This window comes from Anguilla rostrata, chromosome 14, assembly GCF_018555375.3.
Source record: "Anguilla rostrata isolate EN2019 chromosome 14, ASM1855537v3, whole genome shotgun sequence".
Lineage (NCBI taxonomy): Eukaryota > Metazoa > Chordata > Actinopteri > Anguilliformes > Anguillidae > Anguilla > Anguilla rostrata.
This window is the reverse complement of record NC_057946.1, coordinates 40,333,466-40,356,494: the sequence shown is the minus strand read 5'-3', so window position 1 is coordinate 40,356,494 and position 23,029 is coordinate 40,333,466. Positions and strand designations below refer to the sequence as shown.

At 43.7% G+C, this 23,029-nt stretch overlaps 19 non-coding genes across 19 annotated transcripts; 9 read left to right on the top strand and 10 right to left on the bottom strand.

Annotated features, from left to right (window-relative positions):
* Positions 1-38: 38 nt before the first annotated feature.
* trnaw-cca (transfer RNA tryptophan (anticodon CCA)) lies at positions 39-110 on the top strand. Its single transcript has one exon. It is a non-coding gene; the product is annotated as a tRNA-Trp (tRNA).
* Positions 111-1,724: 1,614 nt separating this feature from the next.
* On the bottom strand, positions 1,725-1,797 carry trnak-uuu (transfer RNA lysine (anticodon UUU)). The gene has a single exon. It is a non-coding gene; the product is annotated as a tRNA-Lys (tRNA).
* Positions 1,798-1,949: 152 nt separating this feature from the next.
* trnaw-cca (transfer RNA tryptophan (anticodon CCA)) lies at positions 1,950-2,021 on the top strand. The gene has a single exon. It is a non-coding gene; the product is annotated as a tRNA-Trp (tRNA).
* Positions 2,022-3,635: 1,614 nt separating this feature from the next.
* trnak-uuu (transfer RNA lysine (anticodon UUU)) lies at positions 3,636-3,708 on the bottom strand. Its single transcript has one exon. It is a non-coding gene; the product is annotated as a tRNA-Lys (tRNA).
* Positions 3,709-3,862: 154 nt separating this feature from the next.
* trnaw-cca (transfer RNA tryptophan (anticodon CCA)) lies at positions 3,863-3,934 on the top strand. The gene has a single exon. It is a non-coding gene; the product is annotated as a tRNA-Trp (tRNA).
* A 1,618-nt stretch (positions 3,935-5,552) lies between these two features.
* trnak-uuu (transfer RNA lysine (anticodon UUU)) lies at positions 5,553-5,625 on the bottom strand. Its single transcript has one exon. It is a non-coding gene; the product is annotated as a tRNA-Lys (tRNA).
* Positions 5,626-5,778: 153 nt separating this feature from the next.
* trnaw-cca (transfer RNA tryptophan (anticodon CCA)) lies at positions 5,779-5,850 on the top strand. Its single transcript has one exon. It is a non-coding gene; the product is annotated as a tRNA-Trp (tRNA).
* A 1,616-nt stretch (positions 5,851-7,466) lies between these two features.
* On the bottom strand, positions 7,467-7,539 carry trnak-uuu (transfer RNA lysine (anticodon UUU)). The gene has a single exon. It is a non-coding gene; the product is annotated as a tRNA-Lys (tRNA).
* A 154-nt stretch (positions 7,540-7,693) lies between these two features.
* trnaw-cca (transfer RNA tryptophan (anticodon CCA)) lies at positions 7,694-7,765 on the top strand. The gene has a single exon. It is a non-coding gene; the product is annotated as a tRNA-Trp (tRNA).
* Positions 7,766-9,381: 1,616 nt separating this feature from the next.
* On the bottom strand, positions 9,382-9,454 carry trnak-uuu (transfer RNA lysine (anticodon UUU)). Its single transcript has one exon. It is a non-coding gene; the product is annotated as a tRNA-Lys (tRNA).
* Positions 9,455-9,608: 154 nt separating this feature from the next.
* trnaw-cca (transfer RNA tryptophan (anticodon CCA)) lies at positions 9,609-9,680 on the top strand. The gene has a single exon. It is a non-coding gene; the product is annotated as a tRNA-Trp (tRNA).
* A 1,613-nt stretch (positions 9,681-11,293) lies between these two features.
* On the bottom strand, positions 11,294-11,366 carry trnak-uuu (transfer RNA lysine (anticodon UUU)). The gene has a single exon. It is a non-coding gene; the product is annotated as a tRNA-Lys (tRNA).
* A 154-nt stretch (positions 11,367-11,520) lies between these two features.
* trnaw-cca (transfer RNA tryptophan (anticodon CCA)) lies at positions 11,521-11,592 on the top strand. Its single transcript has one exon. It is a non-coding gene; the product is annotated as a tRNA-Trp (tRNA).
* A 1,605-nt stretch (positions 11,593-13,197) lies between these two features.
* trnak-uuu (transfer RNA lysine (anticodon UUU)) lies at positions 13,198-13,279 on the bottom strand. Its single transcript has one exon. It is a non-coding gene; the product is annotated as a tRNA-Lys (tRNA).
* Positions 13,280-16,152: 2,873 nt separating this feature from the next.
* On the bottom strand, positions 16,153-16,233 carry trnak-uuu (transfer RNA lysine (anticodon UUU)). The gene has a single exon. It is a non-coding gene; the product is annotated as a tRNA-Lys (tRNA).
* Positions 16,234-16,387: 154 nt separating this feature from the next.
* Positions 16,388-16,459, top strand: trnaw-cca (transfer RNA tryptophan (anticodon CCA)). The gene has a single exon. It is a non-coding gene; the product is annotated as a tRNA-Trp (tRNA).
* Positions 16,460-18,889: 2,430 nt separating this feature from the next.
* trnav-aac (transfer RNA valine (anticodon AAC)) lies at positions 18,890-18,962 on the bottom strand. Its single transcript has one exon. It is a non-coding gene; the product is annotated as a tRNA-Val (tRNA).
* Positions 18,963-19,108: 146 nt separating this feature from the next.
* On the top strand, positions 19,109-19,181 carry trnav-cac (transfer RNA valine (anticodon CAC)). Its single transcript has one exon. It is a non-coding gene; the product is annotated as a tRNA-Val (tRNA).
* Positions 19,182-20,234: 1,053 nt separating this feature from the next.
* trnav-aac (transfer RNA valine (anticodon AAC)) lies at positions 20,235-20,307 on the bottom strand. Its single transcript has one exon. It is a non-coding gene; the product is annotated as a tRNA-Val (tRNA).
* Between the last annotated feature and the right edge of the window lie 2,722 nt (positions 20,308-23,029).

The following is a 23,029-nucleotide window of genomic DNA, read 5'->3' as shown; positions in this document are numbered from 1 at the left end:
TAATGTGGTGCATGTCACATAAAACAGAAGTCCGTCTTGGCCTCGTGGCGCAACGGTAGCGCGTCTGACTCCAGATCAGAAGGTTGCGTGTTCAAATCACGTCGGGGTCAGCTATCTTTCGCCTGCGGCACCCAAAAAAAACAGCTTCCTTTTGTAGAACACAGAGTTCTGCTACAGGTGATACATCGGAAGCTTGACTGTTTGTATAGAATGTTTGTGCAGAAAACAAAGAACCTTCCCAGTTCCATCATCTCCAAGTAAGTTGGTCACATTGCTCCCATTCTGTAGAATGGAGAAGCTTTACGTGTGATGCTATCCCCCAGAACTCCCACTATCCATCTCAGCACCCCTAAAACCTCTCAATCAGCCCAGTAGCTGCATCACAGTGCTCCTGCACCCCTATTCACCAAACCAAAATAACAGTGTATTCTGTCATCAGTTGGTGTTGTAGTCAGATTGGTGGACGGCTTCTTGTTCTCTCTGCTGCTGACTTCCATATTCTTATGGAAATATCTCATAAGAATCACGTTCTTGTTTTTTTGTCCACAAGAGTGGTGGTTTCAGTGAAAGCATACTTTGATGAGAAAATATCTTTGTCTTTCCTTGCAAGTCGTGCTGTGACGAGCTCAGAGTAGTTTCTCCTCACTGTTTCCCCTATGGTCAGTTTGGTTTTTGGAACAGTTCTTTGCTGAGGTGGCAGGTGGTGCAAAAATGATCACAGGTGACACAGTGTCATCTAAGACCTCGGGACATGACCAGCACCACTCGCATTCCCTAATTTTTATCTGGGGCTCTACTGGTTGGCTTTCCTGAATACACTTGCAAGGTTGAGATATAATTGGATCGTGTGTCCTATTCCACCCATATCTTGACGCCGTATTCCTCTGTCTTGCAGGGAATGTACTGCCTGAAGGAACAACAGGCACTGAAAGGAACCAGTCATTTGTCCACTGCGACTTCAGGCCCAGGATTGTACAGGTACAGCAAGTGATCCACCCACTTAACACACTCATCTTGAATAGAAGCCATTTAGTCTTTCTCATGTCAAAAAGTGGTACTTATTGCATGAACCTCACCCTGCAGGATTTAAAACACAATGGCCTCAACCCTTTTCTGGCTGTTTGAGTCATAGGGCTCATTCCAATCGTTTATATGTGCTCGTCTCCTTGGTCCTGGCCTGACCCTGAAATCGATCGATGTCCACCCACCTTTAAGGCCATGCCAACCCATTGAATGCTCCTTGGAGGAGCGAGAAGCGAGGAGCTATGGTGCTCCCAGAGGATGGTTCAGTGAGGGTACACCTTTGCATCCTTTGCGGAAAGTCTGTTTTCAGAACAAGTGACGTACAAATGAACAACCTGTGATTCCACATGTCCACGTGTGCCACGTCTGTAATTGACGTGGCTCTAACTGACACTTGACTGAGCAAGGACATTCTACTGGCTTTAATGATCTTGTCTCGATTCCTCTATTCTTGTATCTCATCCTTGCATATTTCTCTGCATCCACAGGTGGGTAGAGCTAAGGGGCGAGGAAAAGATATGAGGAAGGGATGCAAAGAGCAAAAATAAGCAGTGCGAATGGCCCCATAAATTCTGGAAAGTGATGCAAGGAGTAAGAAGAAGCTGTTGGAATCAGTGAATTTTCATTGTAATGCTGACTTGAAATTAGTGCTTCATGAGTTAAAACTCAGCGACACTTTGAGCAAACACTGTGCAGTACCTCGCCCGAACAGGGACTTGAACCCTGGACCCTCAGATTAAAAGTCTGATGCTCTACCGACTGAGCTATCCGGGCCCTGTCTGTTGTCCTGGTTCATGGGTTCAGGAGTTGGATCTATATTAGGAGATGAATAACGCATTCATAATCTATGTTATTTGCCATCGATGAGCTGCTCATGGTTAATAATATGCTAATGTGGTGCATGTCACATAAACAGAAGTCCTCTTGGCCTCGTGGCGCAACGGTAGCGCGTCTGACTCCAGATCAGAAGGTTGCGTGTTCAAATCACGTCGGGGTCAGCTATCTTTCGCCTGCGGCACCCAAAAAAAACAGCTTCCTTTTGTAGAACACAGAGTTCTGCTACAGGTGATACATCGGAAGCTTGACTGTTTGTATAGAATGTTTGTGCAGAAAACAAAGAACCTTCCCAGTTCCATCATCTCCAAGTAAGTTGGTCACATTGCTCCCATTCTGTAGAATGGAGAAGCTTTACGTGTGATGCTATCCCCAGAACTCCCACTATCCATCTCAGCACCCCTAAAACCTCTCAATCAGCCCAGTAGCTGCATCACAGTGCTCCTGCACCCCTATTCACCAAACCAAAATAACAGTGTATTCTGTCATCAGTTGGTGTTGTAGTCAAGATTGGTGGACGGCTTCTTGTTCTCTCTGCTGCTGACTTCCATATTCTTATGGAAATATCTCATAAGAATCACGTTCTTGTTTTTTTGTCCACAAGAGTGGTGGTTTCAGTGAAAGCATACTTTGATGAGAAAATATCTTTGTCTTTCCTTGCAAGTCGTGCTGTGACGAGCTCAGAGTAGTTTCTCCTCACTGTTTCCCCTATGGTCAGTTTTGGTTTTGGAACAGTTCTTTGCTGAGGTGGCAGGTGGTGCAAAAATGATCACAGGTGACACAGTGTCATCTAAGACCTCGGGACATGACCAGCACCACTCGCATTCCCTAATTTTTATCTGGGGCTCTACTGGTTGGCTTTCCTGAATACACTTGCAAGGTTGAGATATAATTGGATCGTGTGTCCTATTCCACCCATATCTTGACGCCGTATTCCTCTGTCTTGCAGGGAATGTACTGCCTGAAGGAACAACAGGCACTGAAAGGAACCAGTCATTTGTCCACTGCGACTTCAGGCCCAGGATTGTACAGGTACAGCAAGTGATCCACCCACTTAACACACTCATCTTGAATAGAAGCCATTTAGTCTTTCTCATGTCAAAAAGTGGTACTTATTGCATGAACCTCACCCTGCAGGATTTAAAACACAATGGCCTCAACCCTTTTCTGGCTGTTTGAGTCATAGGGCTCATTCCAATGTTTATATGTGCTCGTCTCCTTGGTCCTGGCCTGACCCTGAAATCGATCGATGTCCACCCACCTTTAAGGCCATGCCAATCCATTGAATGCTCCTTGGAGGAGCGAGAAGCGAGGAGCTATGGTGCTCCCAGAGGATGGTTCAGTGAGGGTACACCTTTGCATCCTTTGCGGAAAGTCTGTTTTCAGAACAAGTGACGTACAAATGAACAACCTGTGATTCCACATGTCCACGTGTGCCACGTCTGTAATTGACGTGGCGTCTAACTGACACTTGACTGAGCAAGGACATTCTACTGGCTTTAATGATCTTGTCTCGATTCCTCTATTCTTGTATCTCATCCTTGCATATTTCTCTGCATCCACAGGTGGGTAGAGCTAAGGGGCGAGGAAAAGATATGAGGAAGGGATGCAAAGAGCAAAAATAAGCAGTGCGAATGGCTCCATAAATTCTGGAAAGTGATGCAAGGAGTAAGAAGAAGCTGTTGGAATCAGTGAATTTTCATTGTAATGCTGACTTGAAATTAGTGCTTCATGAGTTAAAACTCAGCGACACTTTGAGCAAACACTGTGCAGTACCTCGCCCGAACAGGGACTTGAACCCTGGACCCTCAGATTAAAAGTCTGATGCTCTACCGACTGAGCTATCCGGGCCCTGTCTGTTGTCCTGGTTCATGGGTTCAGGAGTTGGATCTATATTAGGAGATGAATAACGCATTCATAATCTATGTTATTTGCCATCGATGAGCTGCTCATGGTTAATAATATGCTAATGTGGTGCATGTCACATAAAACAGAAGTCCGTCTTGGCCTCGTGGCGCAACGGTAGCGCGTCTGACTCCAGATCAGAAGGTTGCGTGTTCAAATCACGTCGGGGTCAGCTATCTTTCGCCTGCGGCACCCAAAAAAAACAGCTTCCTTTTTGTAGAACACAGAGTTCTGCTACAGGTGATACATCGGAAGCTTGACTGTTTGTATAGAATGTTTGTGCAGAAAACAAAGAACCTTCCCAGTTCCATCATCTCCAAGTAAGTTGGTCACATTGCTCCCATTCTGTAGAATGGAGAAGCTTTACGTGTGATGCTATCCCCCAGAACTCCCACTATCCATCTCAGCACCCCTAAAACCTCTCAATCAGCCCAGTAGCTGCATCACAGTGCTCCTGCACCCCTATTCACCAAACCAAAATAACAGTGTATTCTGTCATCAGTTGGTGTTGTAGTCAAGATTGGTGGACGGCTTCTTGTTCTCTCTGCTGCTGACTTCCATATTCTTATGGAAATATCTCATAAGAATCACGTTCTTGTTTTTTTGTCCACAAGAGTGGTGGTTTCAGTGAAAGCATACTTTGATGAGAAAATATCTTTGTCTTTCCTTGCAAGTCGTGCTGTGACGAGCTCAGAGTAGTTTCTCCTCACTGTTTCCCCTATGGTCAGTTTTGGTTTTTGGAACAGTTCTTTGCTGAGGTGGCAGGTGGTGCAAAAATGATCACAGGTGACACAGTGTCATCTAAGACCTCGGGACATGACCAGCACCACTCGCATTCCCTAATTTTTATCTGGGGCTCTACTGGTTGGCTTTCCTGAATACACTTGCAAGGTTGAGATATAATTGGATCGTGTGTCCTATTCCACCCATATCTTGACGCCGTATTCCTCTGTCTTGCAGGGAATGTACTGCCTGAAGGAACAACAGGCACTGAAAGGAACCAGTCATTTGTCCACTGCGACTTCAGGCCCAGGATTGTACAGGTACAGCAAGTGATCCACCCACTTAACACACTCATCTTGAATAGAAGCCATTTAGTCTTTCTCATGTCAAAAAGTGGTACTTATTGCATGAACCTCACCCTGCAGGATTTAAAACACAATGGCCTCAACCCTTTTCTGGCTGTTTGAGTCATAGGGCTCATTCCAATCGTTTATATGTGCTCGTCTCCTTGGTCCTGGCCTGACCCTGAAATCGATCGATGTCCACCCACCTTTAAGGCCATGCCAATCCATTGAATGCTCCTTGGAGGAGCGAGAAGCGAGGAGCTATGGTGCTCCCAGAGGATGGTTCAGTGAGGGTACACCTTTGCATCCTTTGCGGAAAGTCTGTTTTCAGAACAAGTGACGTACAAATGAACAACCTGTGATTCCACATGTCCACGTGTGCCACGTCTGTAATTGACGTGGCGTCTAACTGACACTTGACTGAGCAAGGACATTCTACTGGCTTTAATGATCTTGTCTCGATTCCTCTATTCTTGTATCTCATCCTTGCATATTTCTCTGCATCCACAGGTGGGTAGAGCTAAGGGGCGAGGAAAAGATATGAGGAAGGGATGCAAATAGCAAAAATAAGCAGTGCGAATGGCCCCATAAATTCTGGAAAGTGATGCAAGGAGTAAGAAGAAGCTGTTGGAATCAGTGAATTTTCATTGTAATGCTGACTTGAAATTAGTGCTTCATGAGTTAAAACTCAGCGACACTTTGAGCAAACACTGTGCAGTACCTCGCCCGAACAGGGACTTGAACCCTGGACCCTCAGATTAAAAGTCTGATGCTCTACCGACTGAGCTATCCGGGCCCTGTCTGTTGTCCTGGTTCATGGTTCAGGAGTTGGATCTATATTAGGAGATGAATAACGCATTCATAATCTATGTTATTTGCCATCGATGAGCTGCTCATGGTTAATAATATGCTAATGTGGTGCATGTCACATAAAACAGAAGTCCGTCTTGGCCTCGTGGCGCAACGGTAGCGCGTCTGACTCCAGATCAGAAGGTTGCGTGTTCAAATCACGTCGGGGTCAGCTATCTTTCGCCTGCGGCACCCAAAAAAAACAGCTTCCTTTTTGTAGAACACAGAGTTCTGCTACAGGTGATACATCGGAAGCTTGACTGTTTGTATAGAATGTTTGTGCAGAAAACAAAGAACCTTCCCAGTTCCATCATCTCCAAGTAAGTTGGTCACATTGCTCCCATTCTGTAGAATGGAGAAGCTTTACGTGTGATGCTATCCCCCAGAACTCCCACTATCCATCTCAGCACCCCTAAAACCTCTCAATCAGCCCAGTAGCTGCATCACAGTGCTCCTGCACCCCTATTCACCAAACCAAAATAACAGTGTATTCTGTCATCAGTTGGTGTTGTAGTCAAGATTGGTGGACGGCTTCTTGTTCTCTCTGCTGCTGACTTCCATATTCTTATGGAAATATCTCATAAGAATCACGTTCTTGTTTTTTTGTCCACAAGAGTGGTGGTTTCAGTGAAAGCATACTTTGATGAGAAAATATCTTTGTCTTTCCTTGCAAGTCGTGCTGTGACGAGCTCAGAGTAGTTTCTCCTCACTGTTTCCCCTATGGTCAGTTTTGGTTTTTGGAACAGTTCTTTGCTGAGGTGGCAGGTGGTGCAAAAATGATCACAGGTGACACAGTGTCATCTAAGACCTCGGGACATGACCAGCACCACTCGCATTCCCTAATTTTTATCTGGGGCTCTACTGGTTGGCTTTCCTGAATACACTTGCAAGGTTGAGATATAATTGGATCGTGTGTCCTATTCCACCCATATCTTGACGCCGTATTCCTCTGTCTTGCAGGGAATGTACTGCCTGAAGGAACAACAGGCACTGAAAGGAACCAGTCATTTGTCCACTGCGACTTCAGGCCCAGGATTGTACAGGTACAGCAAGTGATCCACCCACTTAACACACTCATCTTGAATAGAAGCCATTTAGTCTTTCTCATGTCAAAAAGTGGTACTTATTGCATGAACCTCACCCTGCAGGATTTAAAACACAATGGCCTCAACCCTTTTCTGGCTGTTTGAGTCATAGGGCTCATTCCAATCGTTTATATGTGCTCGTCTCCTTGGTCCTGGCCTGACCCTGAAATCGATCGATGTCCACCCACCTTTAAGGCCATGCCAACCCATTGAATGCTCCTTGGAGGAGCGAGAAGCGAGGAGCTATGGTGCTCCCAGAGGATGGTTCAGTGAGGGTACACCTTTGCATCCTTTGCGGAAGTCTGTTTTCAGAACAAGTGACGTACAAATGAACAACCTGTGATTCCACTGTCCACGTGTGCCACGTCTGTAATTGACGTGGCATCTAACTGACACTTGACTGAGCAAGGACATTCTACTGGCTTTAATGATCTTGTCTCGATTCCTCTATTCTTGTATCTCATCCTTGCATATTTCTCTGCATCCACAGGTGGGTAGAGCTAAGGGGCGAGGAAAAGATATGAGGAAGGGATGCAAATAGCAAAAATAAGCAGTGCGAATGGCCCCATAAATTCTGGAAAGTGATGCAAGGAGTAAGAAGAAGCTGTTGGAATCAGTGAATTTTCATTGTAATGCTGACTTGAAATTAGTGCTTCATGAGTTAAAACTCAGCGACACTTTGAGCAAACACTGTGCAGTACCTCGCCCGAACAGGGACTTGAACCCTGGACCCTCAGATTAAAAGTCTGATGCTCTACCGACTGAGCTATCCGGGCCCTGTCTGTTGTCCTGGTTCATGGGTTCAGGAGTTGGATCTATATTAGGAGATGAATAACGCATTCATAATCTATGTTATTTGCCATCGATGAGCTGCTCATGGTTAATAATATGCTAATGTGGTGCATGTCACATAAAACAGAAGTCCGTCTTGGCCTCGTGGCGCAACGGTAGCGCGTCTGACTCCAGATAAGAAGGTTGCGTGTTCAAATCACGTCGGGGTCAGCTATCTTTCGCCTGCAGCACCCAAAAAAAAACAGCTTCCTTTTTGTAGAACACAGAGTTCTGCTACAGGTGATACATCGGAAGCTTGACTGTTTGTATAGAATGTTTGTGCAGAAAACAAAGAACCTTCCCAGTTCCATCATCTCCAAGTAAGTTGGTCACATTGCTCCCATTCTGTAGAATGGAGAAGCTTTACGTGTGATGCTATCCCCCAGAACTCCCACTATCCATCTCAGCACCCCTAAAACCTCTCAATCAGCCCAGTAGCTGCATCACAGTGCTCCTGCACCCCTATTCACCAAACCAAAATAACAGTGTATTCTGTCATCAGTTGGTGTTGTAGTCAAGATTGGTGGACGGCTTCTTGTTCTCTCTGCTGCTGACTTCCATATTCTTATGGAAATATCTCATAAGAATCACGTTCTTGTTTTTTTGTCCACAAGAGTGGTGGTTTCAGTGAAAGCATACTTTGATGAGAAATATCTTTGTCTTTCCTTGCAAGTCGTGCTGTGACGAGCTCAGAGTAGTTTCTCCTCACTGTTTCCCCTATGGTCAGTTTTGGTTTTTGGAACAGTTCTTTGCTGAGGTGGCAGGTGGTGCAAAAATGATCACAGGTGACACAGTGTCATCTAAGACCTCGGGACATGACCAGCACCACTCGCATTCCCTAATTTTTATCTGGGGCTCTACTGGTTGGCTTTCCTGAATACACTTGCAAGGTTGAGATATAATTGGATCGTGTGTCCTATTCCACCCATATCTTGACGCCGTATTCCTCTGTCTTGCAGGGAATGTACTGCCTGAAGGAACAACAGGCACTGAAAGGAACCAGTCATTTGTCCACTGCGACTTCAGGCCCAGGATTGTACAGGTACAGCAAGTGATCCACCCACTTAACACACTCATCTTGAATAGAAGCCATTTAGTCTTTCTCATGTCAAAAAGTGGTACTTATTGCATGAACCTCACCCTGCAGGATTTAAAACACAATGGCCTCAACCCTTTTCTGGCTGTTTGAGTCATAGGGCTCATTCCAATCGTTTATATGTGCTCGTCTCCTTGGTCCTGGCCTGACCCTGAAATCGATCGATGTCCACCCACCTTTAAGGCCATGCCAACCCATTGAATGCTCCTTGGAGGAGCGAGAAGCGAGGAGCTATGGTGCTCCCAGAGGATGGTTCAGTGAGGGTACACCTTTGCATCCTTTGCGGAAGTCTGTTTTCAGAACAAGTGACGTACAAATGAACAACCTGTGATTCCACCTGTCCACGTGTGCCACGTCTGTAATTGACGTGGCGTCTAACTGACACTTGACTGAGCAAGGACATTCTACTGGCTTTAATGATCTTGTCTCGATTCCTCTATTCTTGTATCTCATCCTTGCATATTTCTCTGCATCCACAGGTGGGTAGAGCTAAGGGGCGAGGAAAAGATATGAGGAAGGGATGCAAAAGCAAAAATAAGCAGTGCGAATGGCCCCATAAATTCTGGAAAGTGATGCAAGGAGTAAGAAGAAGCTGTTGGAATCAGTGAATTTTCATTGTAATGCTGACTTGAAATTAGTGCTTCATGAGTTAAAACTCAGCGACACTTTGAGCAAACACTGTGCAGTACCTCGCCCGAACAGGGACTTGAACCCTGGACCCTCAGATTAAAAGTCTGATGCTCTACCGACTGAGCTATCCGGGCCCTGTCTGTTGTCCTGGTTCATGGGTTCAGGAGTTGGATCTATATTAGGAGATGAATAACGCATTCATAATCTATGTTATTTGCCATCGATGAGCTGCTCATGGTTAATAATATGCTAATGTGGTGCATGTCACATAAAACAGAAGTCCGTCTTGGCCTCGTGGCGCAACGGTAGCGCGTCTGACTCCAGATCAGAAGGTTGCGTGTTCAAATCACGTCGGGGTCAGCTATCTTTCGCCTGCGGCACCCAAAAAAAACAGCTTCCTTTTTGTAGAACACAGAGTTCTGCTACAGGTGATACATCGGAAGCTTGACTGTTTGTATAGAATGTTTGTGCAGAAAACAAAGAACCTTCCCAGTTCCATCATCTCCAAGTAAGTTGGTCACATTGCTCCCATTCTGTAGAATGGAGAAGCTTTACGTGTGATGCTATCCCCCAGAACTCCCACTATCCATCTCAGCACCCCTAAAACCTCTCAATCAGCCCAGTAGCTGCATCACAGTGCTCCTGCACCCTATTCACCAAACCAAAATAACAGTGTATTCTGTCATCAGTTGGTGTTGTAGTCAAGATTGGTGGACGGCTTCTTGTTCTCTCTGCTGCTGACTTCCATATTCTTATGGAAATATCTCATAAGAATCACGTTCTTGTTTTTTTGTCCACAAGAGTGGTGGTTTCAGTGAAAGCATACTTTGATGAGAAAATATCTTTGTCTTTCCTTGCAAGTCGTGCTGTGACGAGCTCAGAGTAGTTTCTCCTCACTGTTTCCCCTATGGTCAGTTTTGGTTTTTGGAACAGTTCTTTGCTGAGGTGGCAGGTGGTGCAAAAATGATCACAGGTGACACAGTGTCATCTAAGACCTCGGGACATGACCAGCACCACTCGCATTCCCTAATTTTATCTGGGGCTCTACTGGTTGGCTTTCCTGAATACACTTGCAAGGTTGAGATATAATTGGATCGTGTGTCCTATTCCACCCATATCTTGACGCCGTATTCCTCTGTCTTGCAGGGAATGTACTGCCTGAAGGAACAACAGGCACTGAAAGGAACCAGTCATTTGTCCACTGCGACTTCAGGCCCAGGATTGTACAGGTACAGCAAGTGATCCACCCACTTAACACATCATCTGAATAGAAGCCATTTAGTCTTTCTCATGTCAAAAAGTGGTACTTATTGCATGAACCTCACCCTGCAGGATTTAAAACACAATGGCCTCAACCCTTTTCTGGCTGTTTGAGTCATAGGGCTCATTCCAATCGTTTATATGTGCTCGTCTCCTTGGTCCTGGCCTGACCCTGAAATCGATCGATGTCCACCCACCTTTAAGGCCATGCCAACCCATTGAATGCTCCTTGGAGGAGCGAGAAGCGAGGAGCTATGGTGCTCCCAGAGGATGGTTCAGTGAGGGTACACCTTTGCATCCTTTGCGGAAGTCTGTTTTCAGAACAAGTGACGTACAAATGAACAACCTGTGATTCCACCTGTCCACGTGTGCCACGTCTGTAATTGACGTGGCGTCTAACTGACACTTGACTGAGCAAGGACATTCTACTGGCTTTAATGATCTTGTCTCGATTCCTCTATTCTTGTATCTCATCCTTGCATATTTCTCTGCATCCACAGGTGGGTAGAGCTAAGAGGCGAGGAAAAGATATGAGGAAGGGATGCAAAGAGCAAAAATAAGCAGTGCGAATGGCCCCATAAATTCTGGAAAGTGATGCAAGGAGTAAGAAGAAGCTGTTGGAATCAGTGAATTTTCATTGTAATGCTGACTTGAAATTAGTGCTTCATGAGTTAAAACTCAGCGACACTTTGAGCAAACACTGTGCAGTACCTCGCCCGAACAGGGACTTGAACCCTGGACCCTCAGATTAAAAGTCTGATGCTCTACCGACTGAGCTATCCGGGCCCTGTTTGTTGTCCTGGTTCATGGGTTCAGGAGTTGGATCTATATTAGGAGATGAATATCGCATTCATAATCTATGTTATTTGCCATCGATGAGCTGCTCATGGTTAATATAATGCTAATGTGGTGCATGTCACATAAGGCAGAAGTCCGTCTTGGCCTCGTGGCGCAACGGTAGCGCGTCTGACTCCAGATCAGAAGGTTGCGTGTTCAAATCACGTCGGGGTCAGCTATCTTTCGCCTGCGGCACCCAAAAAAAACAGCTTCCTTTTTGTAGAACACAGAGTTCTGCTACAGGTGATACATCGGAAGCTTGACTGTTTGTATAGAATGTTTGTGCAGAAAACAAAGAACCTTCCCAGTTCCATCATCTCCAAGTAAGTTGGTCACATTGCTCCCATTCTGTAGAATGGAGAAGCTTTACGTGTGATGCTATCCCCCAGAACTCCCACTATCCATCTCAGCACCCCTAAAACCTCTCAATCAGCCCAGTAGCTGCATCACAGTGCTCCTGCACCCCTATTCACCAAACCAAAATAACAGTGTATTCTGTCATCAGTTGGTGTTGTAGTCAAGATTGGTGGACGGCTTCTTGTTCTCTCTGCTGCTGACTTCCATATTCTTATGGAAATATCTCATAAGAATCACGTTCTTGTTTTTTTGTCCACAAGAGTGGTGGTTTCAGTGAAAGCATACTTTGATGAGAAAATATCTTTGTCTTTCCTTGCAAGTCGTGCTGTGACGAGCTCAGAGTAGTTTCTCCTCACTGTTTCCCTATGGTCAGTTTTGGTTTTTGGAACAGTTCTTTGCTGAGGTGGCAGGTGGTGCAAAAATGATCACAGGTGACACAGTGTCATCTAAGACCTCGGGACATGACCAGCACCACTCGCATTCCCTAATTTTATCTGGGGCTCTACTGGTTGGCTTTCCTGAATACACTTGCAAGGTTGAGATATAATTGGATCGTGTGTCCTATTCCACCCATATCTTGACGCCGTATTCCTCTGTCTTGCAGGGAATGTACTGCCTGAAGGAACAACAGGCACTGAAAGGAACCAGTCATTTGTCCACTGCGACTTCAGGCCCAGGATTGTACAGGTACAGCAAGTGATCCACCCACTTAACACACTCATCTTGAATAGAAGCCATTTAGTCTTTCTCATGTCAAAAAGTGGTACTTATTGCATGAACCTCACCCTGCAGGATTTAAAACACAATGGCCTCAACCCTTTTCTGGCTGTTTGAGTCATAGGGCTCATTCCAATCGTTTATATGTGCTCGTCTCCTTGGTCCTGGCCTGACCCTGAAATCGATCGATGTCCACCCACCTTTAAGGCCATGCCAATCCATTGAATGCTCCTTGGAGGAGCGAGAAGCGAGGAGCTATGGTGCTCCCAGAGGATGGTTCAGTGAGGGTACACCTTTGCATCCTTTGCGGAAAGTCTGTTTTCAGAACAAGTGACGTACAAATGAACAACCTGTGATTCCACATGTCCACGTGTGCCACGTCTGTAATTGACGTGGCGTCTAACTGACACTTGACTGAGCAAGGACATTCTACTGGCTTTAATGATCTTGTCTCGATTCCTCTATTCTTGTATCTCATCCTTGCATATTTCTCTGCATCCACAGGTGGGTAGAGCTAAGGGCGAGGAAAAGATATGAGGAAGGGATGCAAATAGCAAAAATAAGCAGTGCGAATGGCCCCATAAATTCTGGAAAGTGATGCAAGGAGTAAGAAGAAGCTGTTGGAATCAGTGAATTTTCATTGTAATGCTGACTTGAAATTAGTGCATCATGAGTTAAAACTCAGCGACACTTTGAGCAAACACTGTGCAGTACCTCGCCGAACAGGGACTTGAACCCTGGACCCTCAGATTAAAAGTCTGATGCTCTACCGACTGAGCTATCCGGGCCCTGTCTGTTGTCCTGGTTCATGGGTTCAGGAGTTGGATCTATATTAGGAGATGAATAACGCATTCATAATCTATGTTATTTGCCATCGATGAGCTCCCCCAAAAATTTTCCCCTTTGCCCACCCTTCCCCGGGGCCCCTTTCAAAAAAAACCCCCTTTTTCCCTTCACATTTTTTAAATCAGGGGGGCCTTCTTTTCTCCTCCCACTTCCATATTTTTAAAAACTTAAAACCCGTTCTTGTTTTTGCCCCAAGTGGGGGTTTTATAAAAGCTTTTTAAAAAATATTTTTTTTCCCCTTGAATTTTAAAAAGGTCGGGTTTTTTTTTCCCCAAATTGGTATTTTTGGGTTTTTTGGAAAGTTCTTTGCTTCCGGGGGTGAAAAATGCCCGGTGCCCAGGTCAGAAGCCCCCGGGTTTGGGGGGCCCATTTTTTTTTAAAATTTTTACGGGGGCCCCGGTTTTGGTTTCCAAAATACATTTAAAAAAGGTTAGTTAAGGACCTGGCCTACCACCCTTTCCTTCCTTTTTTTTTCCTATTTGGGGTTTCCTGAAGGCAACAAAAAAAAAGGAAATGTTTTCCACCATTCGGCCCGGATTTCTTTCAGGTTTCCCCCCTTTAAAAAAACAAAAAAGGGGTCTTTTCATGAAAAAAGGGTTTTTCAGGCCCATTGCAGGTTTAAAACACAAGGGCCCCCCCCTTTTTCCCTTTTAAAAAAGGGGGGCCTTTTTTAATTTTTATGGGGTCCCCTTTGGCCTCCCTGATTTAAAACCGGGGGCCCCCCCTTTTTTGGCCCTTTTCCCAAACCCCATTAATGCTTTGGGGGGCCGGGGGGCTTGGTCCTCCCGGGGATTTCGTGGGGGTCCCCTTTTCATTTTTGGGAAAGCTTTTTTCCAAAACCCTTGGGGAAAAGGAAAACCTGTGTCCCCTGTAGTGTCCAGTTGGGTTTGGCATTTTTGGGAAATTGTAGCAAGGAAAAAATTTTTTAAAACCTTGTTGATTCCCTTTCCCCTTTCCACCCTTGATATTTTTTGCCCCACAGGGGGGTGAGCAAAAGGAAAAAAAGGGGGTAAAAAGAAAAAATCCCATTCGGGGCCCCTTTTAAAAAATGATGCAAGGGGTAAGAAAGTTTGGGGAACGGGAATTTTTAGGGGGGAAAAATTAAAATTTAAGGTTAAAGGAAAAATTCGGAAAATTTTGGAAAAAATGTGAAGCCCTTTTGGGAACGGGGAATTAAGGGAAACCCTGTTTAAAAATTGTGCTCTGATTAAAATGGGGCCCTTTGGCCTTTTGGGGGGTTTCAGATTGGCTAAAGGGGGAAAAAAATTTCCCCCTTAAATCATTTTTAAATCGAGGGCCTCCATGGTTAAAAAGGCTTGGGGTGCTGAAAGGGAGGGTTTGGCCTTTTGGGAAACCCTCTCCCCAAATCAAAGGTTGGTTTTAAATCCCGGGGGAAAAATTATCTTTGCCCCCCCAAAAAAAAGTTTCCTTTTTTAAGGCCAAAGGGGTTTGCTCTGATACAAAAAAGGGTTGCTTTTTTAAAGGGTTTTTGTCAAAAAAAAAACCTTTCCCATTCCACACTCCTTTTTGGGGAAAAAGTCCTTCTAAATTGGAAAAGCTTTACGTTGATTTTCCCCAAACCCCAAAACCCCCCAAACCCCCAAACCTCTAAAAATTTTTGGGGTCACATTGCTCCCCCCCTTTAAAAAAAAAAAACGGTGTATTCTTCCGTTTTTTATCAAGTTTAAACCTTTTTTCCTTTTGCTCCCACTTCCTTTCTTTTTAAAACCAAAAAACATTTTTTTTTTGCCCACGGGTTTGGGGGTTTAGTGGAATTTTGATAAAATTCTTTTCTTTCCTTCCAATTCTTAGGAAAATTTCAAAATTTTCCCTTTTTCCCCCAGGATTTTTGGGTTTTTGGGAAACATTCTTTGTGGGGGGGGAAAAATTTTTTTCCAGGTGCACAGTGCAGCTAAGATGGGCTCCCACCCTGTTTCCCCAAATTTTTTGGGTTTGGGGGTTTTCCCTAAATTGGGGGAAGGTTTGGATATAAGGGAAAACCGTGTGTCCTACCCCCAACGGCCCGATTCCTTTTTTCGGGGAATTACGGGGCCCAAAGGAAGGGGAAAAGTCATTTGTCCCTATTCACCCAAAATTTTGTCGGACGCGTTTTCCCCCCCTTAAAATATCTTAAAAAAAAAAGGGCCTAGAAAAAGGGTATTTTAAAAAAACCCTTCCCCCCAGGATTTAAAACACAATGGCCTCAACCCTTTTCTGGCTGTTTGAGTCATGGGGCTCTTTCCCAATCGTTTATATGTGCTCGTCCCCTTGGCCCTGGCCTGACCCTGAAATCGTCGATGTCCACCCCCCTTTTAAGGCCATGCCAACCCTTTGAATCCCCCTTTTGGGGGGGCAAAAGCAAAGGAGCTATGGTGCCCCAGAGGATGGTTCAGTGGGGGTCCCCCTTTTTGCATCCTTTGGGGAAAAAGTCTTTTTTCCCAGAAAAAGTGACGTACAAATAAACAACCTGTGATTCCACTGTCCCCCGTGTGCCACGCTGTAATTGACGTGGCTCTAACGACATTTGGACTGAGCAAGGACATTCTACTGGTTTTAAATGATCTTGTCCGATTCCTCTATTTTTGTATCTCATCCTTGCATATTTCTCTGCATCCACAGGTGGGTAGGGGCTAAGGGCGGGGAAAAAGAATGGGGAAGGGATGAAAGAGCAAAAATAAGCAGTGCAGGGCCCCATAAATTCGGGAAAGTGATGCAAGGAGTAAGAAGAAGCTGTTGGAATCAGTGAATTTTCATTGAATGCTGACTTGAAATTAGTGCTCATGAGTTAAACTCAGGACACTTTGAGCAAACACTGTGCAGTCCTGCCGAACAGGGACTTGAACCCTGGACCCTCAGATTAAAAGTCTGACTGCTCTACCGACTGAGCTATCCAGGCCCTGTCTGTTGTCCTGCTTCATGGGTTCAGGAGTTGGATCTATATTAGGAGATGAATAACGCATTCATAATCTATGTTATTTGCCATCGATGAGCTGCTCATGGTTAATACTATGCTAATGTGGTGCATGTCACATAAAACAGAAGTCCGTCTTGGCCTCGTGGCGCAACGGTAGCGCGTCTGACTCCAGATCAGAAGGTTGCGTGTTCAAATCACGTCGGGGTCAGCTATCTTTCAGCCTCGGCACCCAAAAAAAACAGCTTCCTTTTTGTAGAACACAGAGTTCTGCTACAGGTGATACATCGGAAGCTTGACTGTTTGTATAGAATGTTTGTGCAGAAAACAAAGAACCTTCCCAGTTCCATCATCTCCAAGTAAGTTGGTCACATTGCTCCCATTCTGTAGAATGGAGAAGCTTACGTGTGATGCTATCCCCCAGAACTCCCACTATCCATCTCAGCACCCCTAAAACCTCTCATCGCCCAGTAGCTGCATCACAGTGCTCCTGCACCCCTATTCACCAAACCAAAATAACAGTGTATTCTGTCTCAGTTGGTGTTGTAGTCAAGATTGGGGGGCGGCTTCTTGTTTCTCTCTGCTGACTTCCATATTCTTAGGGAAAATTCTCAAAAAATCACGTTTTTTTTTTTGTCCACAAAAAAAAAAAAAAAAAAAAAAAAAAAAAAAAAAAAAAAAAAAAAAAAAAAAAAAAAAAAAAAAAAAAAAAAAAAAAAAAAAAAAAAAAAAAAAAAAAAAAAAAAAAAAAAAAAAAAAAAAAAAAAAAAAACAACCTGTGTTCCATGTCCCGGCCCCCGTTGTAAGGGGGGGTCTTGCCCTTTGGTGAAAAGGACATTTTTTTTTAAAATGATCTTGTCTCGATTCCTTTTCTTTATTCACCTTTTTGTTTTTCTTGCACCCCGGTGGGTAGAGAAAGGGGGCGGGGAAAATATGGGAAGGGATGCAAAAGCAAAAATAAGGGCGAATAAAAATTGGGGAAAGGTGAAGGGTAAGAAAAAGCTTTGGGAAAAAGTGAATTTTTCATTGAATGTGACTTGAAATTATGTCATGATTAAAACTCACCCCACTTTGAGAAACACGTGCAGTCCTCCCAACGGGATTAACCCCCGGGCCCTCAGTTTAAAAGTCGTGCTTCCGCTGAGCTTCCCCCCCGTCTTTTGCCCGGGTTGGGGGTTCGGAGTTGGATCTTATTGGGATGAAAACGCATTATAATTAGTTTTTTAAAATAGCTGCCATGGTTAAATTTTGTAATGGGGGAAAATGCAAAAAAACAGAAGCCCGTTTTGGGCCGGGGAAGGGGGGGTTGACTCCAGATAGAAGGGGTTGCGTTTTAAAAACACGGGGGTAGCATTTTTCGCCCGGCCCCCAAAAAAAAATTTTTTTTGGGAACACGGTTTGCTGGGGGTTTAATGGAAAGTTGACTGTTTGTATAGAATGTTTGTGCAAAAAAAAAACCTTGTTCCAATCCCCAAGTAATTGGTCCATTGCCCCCTTCTTGAAGGGAAGTTTTGTATGCTACCCCGAACTCCCACATCCATCCACCCAAAACCCCCAATACCCGGGGCCATCACGGGCCCCTCCCTTTTCCCATTTGGGATTGCACAGAACAACTTGAGGCATCTGTGTTGAACTTCATGGCCGATAATCCCCATATGGCTCAATGTAGTTCTCAGAACAATTGAAGCATGTTGAAAAAGTAACGTCTTCTCTAATGTTTTCCAAATATGCTCAGCAGTCCCACATGCGTCTCCAACTAACAATCTGTTTAATGGTTATTTGCCCGAATACTATATGCCACTCAAACCGTCTCTTTAATAGAAATCGATATTATCCTCAGTTTAAGAAACAACCTTTCAAAAGTATTTCAATGAAAGACTTGTCTCTTCTCAGTTTTCAAGCAAAGTCCTTGCATCTCCATTGTTATTTTCATAGACTAGCTCACCATTTGCTACTTGAATAACCTTTGCGTGCAAATGCAATCGCGACTACGTTACATAAATGAAAAAATAATAGTATTTATCTGAAATTTCTTTCTGCAGGAAAACATGCTTGAATCCTTTCACTTTGCACGGCTTATGTACCTTAGCACGAAAAGCAATTAGGCAAAAACTTGAGAAGGCACAGTTTCTGTAGTGCAGCTGTTATCACATCCCCTCGCCTGCATCAGGACCCCAGGTCGGCAATGGGTGTAAACACAGGTTTTGGGATTGCCCAAATTACAATGAGGCATACGAGGAGACCTTATTGCTGTGAAAAAAGTCCTTGTCTCCATGTAGGTCTTGGAGCAGTTTGAGCTCCTTGATAACGGAATGTCCTCCCTCCTTGTCTCCAAATATGCTCAACAGCCCAGCATGAGTCTCTACTTGAAACACGCTTTCTCCATGACAATTGTCCGCAGTACTTGATGCCAAGAGAACAATATTTGTAATTCCTATCGATGTTTTCCATACTCTTCGAAGAAACATTCCACAAAAAGTTCAACGCAAGGCTTGTTATGTCTCAGCTTTCAAGCAGGGTCCTTGCATATCCTTTTTGCTCCAATCTTCTGGCGCACGGCTTTCAACCTGAACCTTTGTGTTTATCCACTCGTACTATTTCTTGGTTCTCGCAACTGCGTTTGAACATGTAGCGTAAAAGCTGTTTCTGCTCGGTTTCGAACCGAAGACCTTTTGCGTGTTAGGCAAACGTGATAACCACTACACTACAGAAACTTCGCGGACACCGCCATTTCGGAGATTTTTTTGCACGGGAAAAAGTACTTCAGTCCTATAAGATTGTGCAGTCTTCTTTCCTTAGCCCGAATAACCTTTAAGTCAAGAGCTTTCGACGAAGTGACGGAAAACCCTCCCGAGAACTTGTTTCCGTAGTGTAGCGGTTATCACGTTCGCCTCACACGCGAAAGGTCCCCAGTTCGAAACTGGGCGGAAACACGCCTTTTGGGATTGCACAGAACAACTTGAGGCATCTGTGTTGAACTTCATGGCCGATAATCCCCCATATGGCTCAATGTAGTTCTCAGAACAATTGAGGCATGTTGAAAAAGTAACGTCTTCTCTAATGTTTTCCAAATATGCTCAGCAGTCCCACATGCGTCTCCAACTAACAATCTGTTTAATGGTTATTTGCCCGAATACTATATGCCACTCAAACCGTCTCTTTAATAGAAATCGATATTATCCTCAGTTTAAGAAACAACCTTTCAAAAGTATTTCAATGAAAGACTTGTCTCTTCTCAGTTTTCAAGCAAAGTCCTTGCATCTCCATTGTTATTTTCATAGACTAGCTCACCATTTGCTACTTGAATAACCTTTGCGTGCAAATGCAATCGCGACTACGTTACATAAATGAAAAAATAATAGTATTTATCTGAAATTTCTTTCTGCAGGAAAACATGCTTGAATCCTTTCACTTTGCACGGCTTATGTACCTTAGCACGAAAAGCAATTAGGCAAAAACTTGAGAAGGCACAGTTTCTGTAGTGCAGCTGTTATCACATCCCCTCGCCTGCATCAGGACCCCAGGTCGGCAATGGGTGTAAACACAGGTTTTGGGATTGCCCAAATTACAATGAGGCATACGAGGAGACCTTATTGCTGTGAAAAAAGTCCTTGTCTCCATGTAGGTCTTGGAGCAGTTTGAGCTCCTTGATAACGGAATGTCCTCCCTCCTTGTCTCCAAATATGCTCAACAGCCCAGCATGAGTCTCTACTTGAAACACGCTTTCTCATGACAATTGTCCGCAGTACTTGATGCCAAGAGAACAATATTTGTAATTCCTATCGATGTTTTCCATACTCTTCGAAGAAACATTCCACAAAAAGTTCAACGCAAGGCTTGTTATGTCTCAGCTTTCAAGCAGGGTCCTTGCATATCCTTTTTGCTCCAATCTTCTGGCGCACGGCTTTCAACCTGAACCTTTGTGTTTATCCACTCGTACTATTTCTTGGTTCTCGCAACTGCGTTTGAACATGTAGCGTAAAAGCTGTTTCTGCTCGGTTTCGAACAGAGGACCTTTTGCGTGTTAGGCAAACGTGATAACCACTACACTACAGAAACTTCGCGGACACTGCCATTTCGGAGATTTTTTTGCACGGGAAAAAGTACTTCAGTCCTATAAGATTGTGCAGTTTTCTTTCCTTAGCCCGAATAACCTTTAAGTCAAGAGCTTTCGACGAAGTGACGGAAAACCCTCCCGAGAACTTGTTTCCGTAGTGTAGCGGTTATCACGTTCGCCTCACCCGCGGGGGCCAGCCGTGTATAGGTGTAACGCCGTCCCACGGAAATGCATGTTCGAATCCACCCGTCGGCAAATAAATAATCGTTCGTAATTTATTAGTTTTTCACAGAAGTGTCTCGGATGTCGCTTCTTCTTTTTTAGGTTTGATACTAACATGATATTTGTTCTCCACCTCCATTTTATTATGGAGAGGATCAGGAAATCTTTTCTGCCAAATCAATACATATAAAGTTATTAAAGTATTTACATCGGATTAATTATTGCAACAGTACAAATAGGATTACAACATTACATATTACAATTCTTAATAAACACATAAACAGCCAAGTATAAATGTAAAGCTATATTTGTATTTTCGTTCGTAACAGTATTAGCAGGGTTGATATGCACAAGCATGAAATGGGATTGGGGCTGGGACTGGAGCAGGCGGATTTACCGAGGCTGCAAGGTGACAACTGGCACACATGCAGTCGGACTCCCTGCAGTCTCGTGCTGCCGCGGCTGCTGGGTTTCCTGAAGCTCGAGCTCCTGGAGCTTGGGTGTTAAGAGAAGTACTGGCATTGGTCTGCTTTTGCCAAGTACTTCATGGGCCACTTCTGAAGCAGAAATTATATTTCTATATACAGTGAGCTCCATAACGTTAGGGACAAAGCCGTATTTTCTTTACTTGGTTCTGTACTTCATAATTTTAGATTTGTAATCAAACAATTTACATGTGGTTAAAGTGCAGCTATCAGCTCTCAGCTCTTATGAAAGATTATTTTAATACATTTTGATTTCACCCTGTAGAAATAACAGCACTCTCTATACATACATACAACCCCAATTCCAAAAAAGCCGAGACAGTGTGGAAAATGCTAATAAAAACAAAAGGGAGTGATAATGTTAAATATTGTACATTTTATTTACCCTGTACTATATTTAAAACACTACAACAGCACATTATTTGATGTTTTACCTTGTGAATTTAATTGTTTTTTGAAAATATACACTCATTTCAAATCTGTTGACTGCAACATGCTCCAAAAAAGTTGGGACAGTCGAGTGTTTACCACTACGTAACATTACCATTTCTTTTAATAACGCTTATTAAATTTGGGCAATATTTTTCAAGTCAAAGTTTAAAAATGACTGCTTTCTGTTTTATTTGCATTTCATTTACCGTCTCAACTTTTTTAGAATTGGGGATGTACGTACATATTTTCAGGGTGCCATAATGTTCAGGACAAATGGATTCACATGCGTTTGATTAGTCAGGTGGTTCATTGCTTCTTCAGTACAATTATAAGGTATGCCAATGGAAGGAAGCCATTAGAGCTGGCATATATATATATAAAAACAGTCAGAGACATAGGCCAACCTTAAGCTTACCAAAGTCAACCGCTGGAACATCATAGAACGGAGCATGGTGAGCTCAGTAATCACAAAGGGCTGGTAGGCCAAGGTGACCCATACAGTTGATGACAGAGAATTCTGCTATAATGAAATAACATTAACTCGAAACAGAGACCTGGAAGTAAATTTGGGGATGGTTTATATTTTCACGGCAATTGTACATCATAATGCTGTATAATGGTAGTTTTTATGCCCTGAACCTATGTTTGTCATTGATACAAACCTTGCTATAGCTCTATCACCAGTATTATCAAATTTCAACATGAAAATATTATTGTTATATATGATTTCCACTGATCCCCTTTTTTGTGTGCTGTCAATCCAGGTGATAGGGTGGAGGTATTTAATAGAATTGCATTACACAAATTCTGTATTGTCTGAAGGTGGAGGGAGCATATATTGTACTGTGTCCTGTTCTATATTGATATTAAACGACTGATATAATAATAATAAAATAATATAAATATAAAAGTATAGAATATAGATGGAAAGCGTTTGTTAAGATGGCTGAATGACAGTACTGAAATGACCATTAGATGGCATTACTTATGCCTTGACAACAATAGTGTAATAAGTAAATACATTTTAAAAATGTATGTCTAGACCGTGACGTGTTCAAAGGCACATGAAGGGGAACAATACCAATAATGATGAGATACAGCAATAATATGTGAGTGTGAAATGAAACATTTTAACTAAACCTAATATGATGCAGGGCCATGGAATATAGCTGGATGTACTGAACACAACGTCCTGTCCAACATTCCCATTTACCTGCGATATTCTCACTTAAAAGTGTTATATGACGACAAGCACGACGGACTGAAACCAAAGAAATGAATCAGTTTAATATAGAACCCAATTAACAGCTTGTATTAACTACTGCCATCCAAAAAATTTGCACTTAATTGATTCGTAGTGAGAAAGGACATGAAAATTCTTCTACCGCTCGGAAATGCAGGAAAAATACCGTCGAAAATTAATCTCCGTATGTTAAGTAAACTTGACGAACGAACGGTAAAGTGTACCGAGAAGTTAGCGTACGATCCACGGCCTCACGCGAAAGGTCCATTCGAAACTGGTCGAAACACGCCTTTTGGGATTGCACAGAACAACTTGAGGCATCTGTGTTGAACTTCATGGCCG